Below are 6,103 nucleotides of genomic sequence, written 5' to 3' on the forward strand. Positions count from 1 at the left end.
AACACCCTTCCGTGCTGATGTGAATACATGTTGCTGACTTATTCCTGAAGGATTTCAAGGAGGGTGGACACATCGTTTTCCGACTGCGAAGGTGACGTGATCTTTGTTCATGTGTTTAATTGTCATTCCTTGATAGCCTCCAATCCAGGACCGTGCTTACTCTGAATGGTTATCTAGTTGTATTATTTAAAGACTAGAGGCCTGGTGCACGAAATTCATGCACTGGAGGGGGGGGGACGGGTGTTCCCTCAGCCCGGCCTGCACCCCCTCAGAGTCTGGGACCCCTCGGAGGATGTCCGACTGACGTTCTGCTGTAATGGTCGCTTAGGCTTTTATTAAATAGATTGAAAATTCATTGCAATTAGGGAACAGCCTTGCAAAATAAAATGTGGTGGTCACTGCAAAAAAATTAAAAAAGGAATGAATCCAGTTCAGACGAGAGCACGGGTGTTTTATAACTTTATTTGAGAAGAGACCCTACATAAACTATGTCAGGAGGATACAGTCTACACACGATTTCATCACTCAGTAAATGGAGTCGTTAACGTAACACTGAAGATATGATACCATGAGGGAGACGGACGGACAGATGGCCGAGGGGTATTTACAACGCTCGCGCACGTTCTATTTATACCGGTGGTGGGTATATACATATATACATGTACATGTGCATATACATACATAGGGCCATACATACACACACATATATACATATATATGTATAAAATGTTTTTCGACAGAAACCAAGAAAAGGGTGTGCCTTTGGGTAGCGATTACCCACTGGAAAGTGAAGAATGGGCGGGTTTTCATGAGCTTCGTGGCGTTTAGGCTCCACCCCCACATGGCGTTAGGCTCCGCCCCCACATGTCCCGCCAACGCCTATTGGTTCCCACGAAGACCCACGTTGGCTCGGGGTGGAAGCGTGAGGGTGGAGGATGGGGTGACGGGGGCGGGGCCGAGAGTGGAGGACATGCACAGTGGGAGGAATGACCTTTGGTGACACCGTTACATCATCCTTTTGTATTAAACATAAGTTATTAATGCGATTTTAAAAAAATAATTTTTCTGTTTTCTTTTGAGGTTGGGGAGGAAGGACGGGTGGGGCTGGGACCCAGATGGGAGAGCTCTTGCCCTTTCAACACATCCCTCGATATGGACTGACAACACGTCCCCCCTACCCTGGGGCCCCCTGACCAAGGTAGAACCCTTTTATTTATTTTTTTGCATAAAGAACACCTTTACATGAGAATTTGACATTGCCCGCGAGCCTCTTCTCCAGAGACAAATACAGTCATCATGTTAACGAAAGCGATTCTCCAAGACTCACCGGGATGCAAATAAACTGAGCACAGCCAATGGGGGTTAGTTGTCCTTAAAAAAATAAAAAAGACATTCCCTCAAAGAAGGGGCACGATGGGTGAACCCCATGTTTGCTAAAATCCTCAGCCGCCCATTGTAAGTCAGTAACTTTGGGATCTAAATGCTAGGAAGCCAGCATGACCAACACTTTCCAGCAGCCTGGGGGTGGAGGGGGGAGGGCAACAGACCAGCATGATGGAGGGAGATTTCTCAGTCATGAAACAGGACCGAGGAACAACCCATGGAGGTGAAAAGAAACGCAGTTGAGCACGCCTCGACTCTGCCCCGGCCAAGGTCTGCGCCAGTGAATGCCCGCTTGGCAACCGTGTGTCTTTCCACTGCTAAGCTTCTCCCAAGCTACGCCAAGTGGTGGTAGCTTTTTTTTTCTTTCTTTCTTTCTGAACTCTGTAAGATAACCTTGGCCTCAGAACCAGTGTGTGCACGCATCCCAGGCCCACATGCCACGCACACCATGTTCAAGGTCAGATGGCCAATATATGAATACGAACGAGGGGACACACACACACACACACACACAGAGGATCAGATGAGAGAGAGTCACGTTACATATATTTAGTACAGAAAGCTTCGGGGTGAGGGTGGAAATCAGCTACGACGGCACCTGAACTTCATTTGCAAAATTGCTCTCGGAGAACACAGCGTCCGACCGGAGCGCGGAGCAGGTGCCGGCTGATTTGCCAGCCGCCCGGAGGCTGCTCGGGACATCAGCCTGAAGACGACGGGACATGTGATGTCCAGTAGGAAACGAATCTGTGTACAGCATTTACAAGGCAATAAATCCTTCCTTTCCCTCCAAATGAGATATGTAAAGTAGCACTTAGTTTAAATACAAGTTTTCTTCTGCTTTTAGACCTAGCCGTAAAAAGCCATTCATGCAAAAAATTACCTCCAGTCGGCGCTGGACGTTTGAAGGACACTTCTCCTGAAAGCGAGTCCCTTTCGAGTAGGGAAGGGGAAAAAAATTCCACTCGGGACAGCCAGCCGCGGCTGGGAGTGGAAAATGCAAGACTTTGGTGTCTGTGGGGCATTTGCCTTAAGAGCCCAGGCGTGTCGCTGAGCTCGCCTCCGAGGAGGCAGAGGGCTAGATGCGCCCTTGATAATGTTAGGAATTGTCCAGAAAAAGTACTGGGAACCTCTCCAGGGATTTCTTCTCTAGCCTGCTCCCTCCTGAGGCTCCTACGGACATCCCCTCTCCTTCTAACGACGCAGCCCCGCCTCAGACCACCGTTCCCGGCCCGTGGACCAGTTGATTCCCATCAGTCAACTCCCAACTCCTTCTTCTCTGTTCTGACGGGAATGCCCAGTTGGTCCTTCCTGTGCATATAGACCCTAACCTAGGTTTGTCCCTTAGTTCCAATAGAAAACAAAGCTCCTATTCTAAAGGACCCTCAGAGAGGATTGTTGACCCTGCCCTCGTCAATAATCCAGAGATGCGTGCCTCTTTCTCATGGCGGGTGTGAGCGCTGGAACGGGAAGCCCGCAAGAGGATGAGGGGTGGGGGAAGCATGGCGTCCGGCCCCTCGCTCGCTCCAAGGTTAAACATCGCCGTTCCAGACCTTGGTCTCTGGCCTGCTGTCTCCACCTTACAAAGCACCCCCATGTCCTGCACACGGGGTGTGGGGGGCTGTTCAGAGCCCTGGGTGGTCCAGGGGCAGCGGGAGTGGAATCTATCTGCCACCTGTAAACCAGGAGACAGCGGTTAAGATGAAGTGTGCAGGGACCGCCTGGCCTCCCCGCACGGGGCCATCCTGACAGGAGCCGCGTATTACTGTGCGTGACAGCCGGGCAGGCACGGAGCAGCATGACGCTGGTGCTCCTGCTGCACTCCCGTCCTCAGTGCGCCCGCCAGCCTGGCCCGATGGAGGCCCAGAGGGGCCACGTGCGCTTTCCCCGGGATTGCTTAAGGCGTGGTGAGCTGCCGGACCACACGCGTGATGAAGGGGTGGCCGCTGGCATGCAAAGCAGTGCCCAGCCTGAGTCTCCAAAAAGCCCCACAGCAGCAGCCCGGGGCCCGTTTCAGACCTCGGAGTTCACAGCGGCGGCTCAGGCCTGGAAGGTACCACCTCCCATGCACAGAGCGAACAAGGACCTGCACGTGGATCAGTGCATCAGTCGTAAACAGAAGGGGGTTGCCTGTAAGCGGTCCCCCGCTGGGGAGGGGACAAGCCGAAGGTGCCTTGTGAAGACTGTAGTTGGGGGGTGCCTGTGCCCTAGGGTGTCTGAGTGTCTTTGTTTCCAGGAGACCACGGGGCGTGGCTTGGGGAAAGCTTAGCAGTGAACTGTCTGGGTGTGTGAGCCCAAACCCTGTCCTTTCCTTAGGAGGCCGAGGATGTGACAGAAACAGCTAAGCCTCCAGGCTTTGAATAGAATGCGAGATGCAGGCACTTGAACTTAAGAAGAAAGTCTTTTCGGAGGAGACCCCCTGGGCAGGAAGGGAAGGAAAACCAGGCCTTCCCGGCACAGAAGGTCCATGAGGACAGCCAGCCTTGGGTGAATGGAGGGGTGGTCGCTGTCCCTGGTGCTGAACAGAGACCCAGGAGTCACTGAGAAATGGGAGGAGGGAAAGCCTACCTAAGGAGCCCAAAGCTCTCAGCAGAGGCTGGCTCTAGGGGAGTGGCCTCCTAAGATGTTTGAGGAGCCTCATTTCGGCGCCATTTCCAATGGAAGCAGCCCTGAGGCCACCCCGGTTTCCCCGTGGGACAGGGTTAACACATCATCCTAACTCGGATGGGGCAGCACGTCCAACCACCTCCCCGTTCAGGCCCGGTTGGCAAAGTCCCTCACGGGAGGCGAGGACCCCACAGCCTTAGAAAGGAAGCCTGTAAGTGGACGGATTCCACACCAGGGTCTGCAGATACCGCCCACTGACACTGCAGACACAGGACTGCTGTGCTGCTGACTGACCAAGATTCCACACCAGGGTCTGCAGACACTGCCCACTGACACCCACTGCAGACACAGGACTGCTGTGCTGCTGACTGACCACACCCCGCAACTCAAGCCTCTGGCTTCGTCTCTGCCCCTCATCTTATTGTCACGTTCTGAGAAACGGAGCAGAGGTCTTACTATGCTCAAGAGAAAGTCCAACCTCATAACCAATTCCTTCCTACCTGCTGCACCCTCCCCAACATCCCCCCCCCCCACCCCCCCCAGCCAATACACACAAGAGATCTCAGAAAATCAAACCTACTTGAGAAAGAGTGCAATTCTTCCCCTAACTGCACCTGGAACGAGAGAGAGAGAGAGAGAGAGAGAGAGGACTGCTGTGTTCTCTCACATCCAGAGAGAGAATTCTCTTGCCCTGACTTTCTTGCTTTCATTTCCTTTTGACAATGCCCTTGAGCTCACCCGCAGGGCCCACACACAGAACCCAGAAGGTCCTCTGCTCTGTGGGTAACAGAAGCTTCACGGGGGCCATTCTGGGTTGCCTCCAGCTGCAATGGGCTTGCAGGAGCCTCCGATTTTAGGCAGGAACTACAACCAATCTTTCCAAGCCTTGAAAAGAAAACATCCCGCCCGGCAGCATGGCTCAGGGGTGGAGCCTCGACCTATGAACCAGGAGGTCGCAGTTCGATTCCTGGTCAGGGCACGGGAGGCAGCCAATTGATGATTCTCTCTCATCATTGATGTTTCTCTGTCTCTCCCTCTCCCTTCTTCTCTGAAACCAAACTTAAAAAACAAACAAACACTTTTTCTTTTTTTTCAAAGTCATGCACAGCATTGCGTCAGTTGCATCACATCTGACAGTTGCTTGAGGAGCTAAAGGAAATGACCTTCCAGAGATTTAACTCACCAAGAAGCCACCCTGCCAGGTGCTTAGATGAGCGGCGGTGACATCGAGGCTGTAATCCGGCCTCAGGACTGCTGGCCGGGTGTTCCCTTCAGGTGGGTGCGCTTCTCAGCGGGCATCCCGCTCACACCTTCGCTGGTTCGGCATCTGGACCCCCCTTCCCCCCCTCCCCGCTAATGACGGCCCTGGAAGGCACCTGGTACCGCTTCGGGCGCACTCTCCTATTTATGGAGAAGGCTTCACGTGGTCTTACTTTAAAAAACATTTAGATGTGCACACCCTCAGGACAGCAACAGCGGGGGGCAGGGGGGGGGCGTGGAGATCAGTGCAGCAGGAGATGCCATTTTGCTACGAATTGTCTGGGATCCCAGGCCTGCCAGCAAAATCCACCTGCCGTCCCTTTTCAGTGACAGAGCCCAGCGGGCGGCACAGCCTCTTTCTGCGTGGAGTTTTGTGAAGGTTATTATCCATCCCTCAGAGAGGAAAGAGCCAGGGATGAGCTCAAGATACCGGACCCCGGGGGAGATTAAAGGGAGGTGCACCTCCAAGCAAAGCACAGCCCCGCGGCGGCTCCCAGCTCAGCACGCAGCGAGCCTGCCTGCCACTGGGCTTTTCTCAGCCGAGGAAGGGACAGAGGCAGAGCATCCCTGGCTACACAAGGATTTGTGGGATACGGGGTCTGGTCTCCCAGCTCCTCCTGTGACTTTGAACTTTCACTTCATTTTCCCCCAAAAGGAAGCATGTTCTAAGGCTCAATTGTGTGCTCAGGGTATAGACCTCTGTGTGCTGTCACTGTAAAGGTCTCCTTTGATTGAAAAAGACTCTCATGCCTGCAAGATGTGGCTGCTGCTGCAATTCTGTGTGCATTCCACAGCCCCTCCGCGAAATAAACACTTGGCTGGTGCGTGGCGGGAGCTCCAGTTCTGAGGGGCA

General features: G+C 53.4%; 1 long non-coding RNA gene across 1 annotated transcript; it reads right to left on the reverse strand.

The window, feature by feature from the left end:
• Positions 1-443: 443 nt before the first annotated feature.
• Positions 444-4,909, reverse strand: LOC106727336. The gene is made up of 2 exons (XR_001363502.1): positions 4,312-4,909; positions 444-4,250 (listed from the first exon to the last, which is right to left on the reverse strand). It is a non-coding gene; the product is annotated as an uncharacterized LOC106727336 (long non-coding RNA).
• Positions 4,910-6,103: the final 1,194 nt, after the last annotated feature.

Source organism: Myotis brandtii, unplaced genomic scaffold (genome assembly GCF_000412655.1).
Source record: "Myotis brandtii unplaced genomic scaffold, ASM41265v1 scaffold409, whole genome shotgun sequence".
NCBI lineage: Eukaryota > Metazoa > Chordata > Mammalia > Chiroptera > Vespertilionidae > Myotis > Myotis brandtii.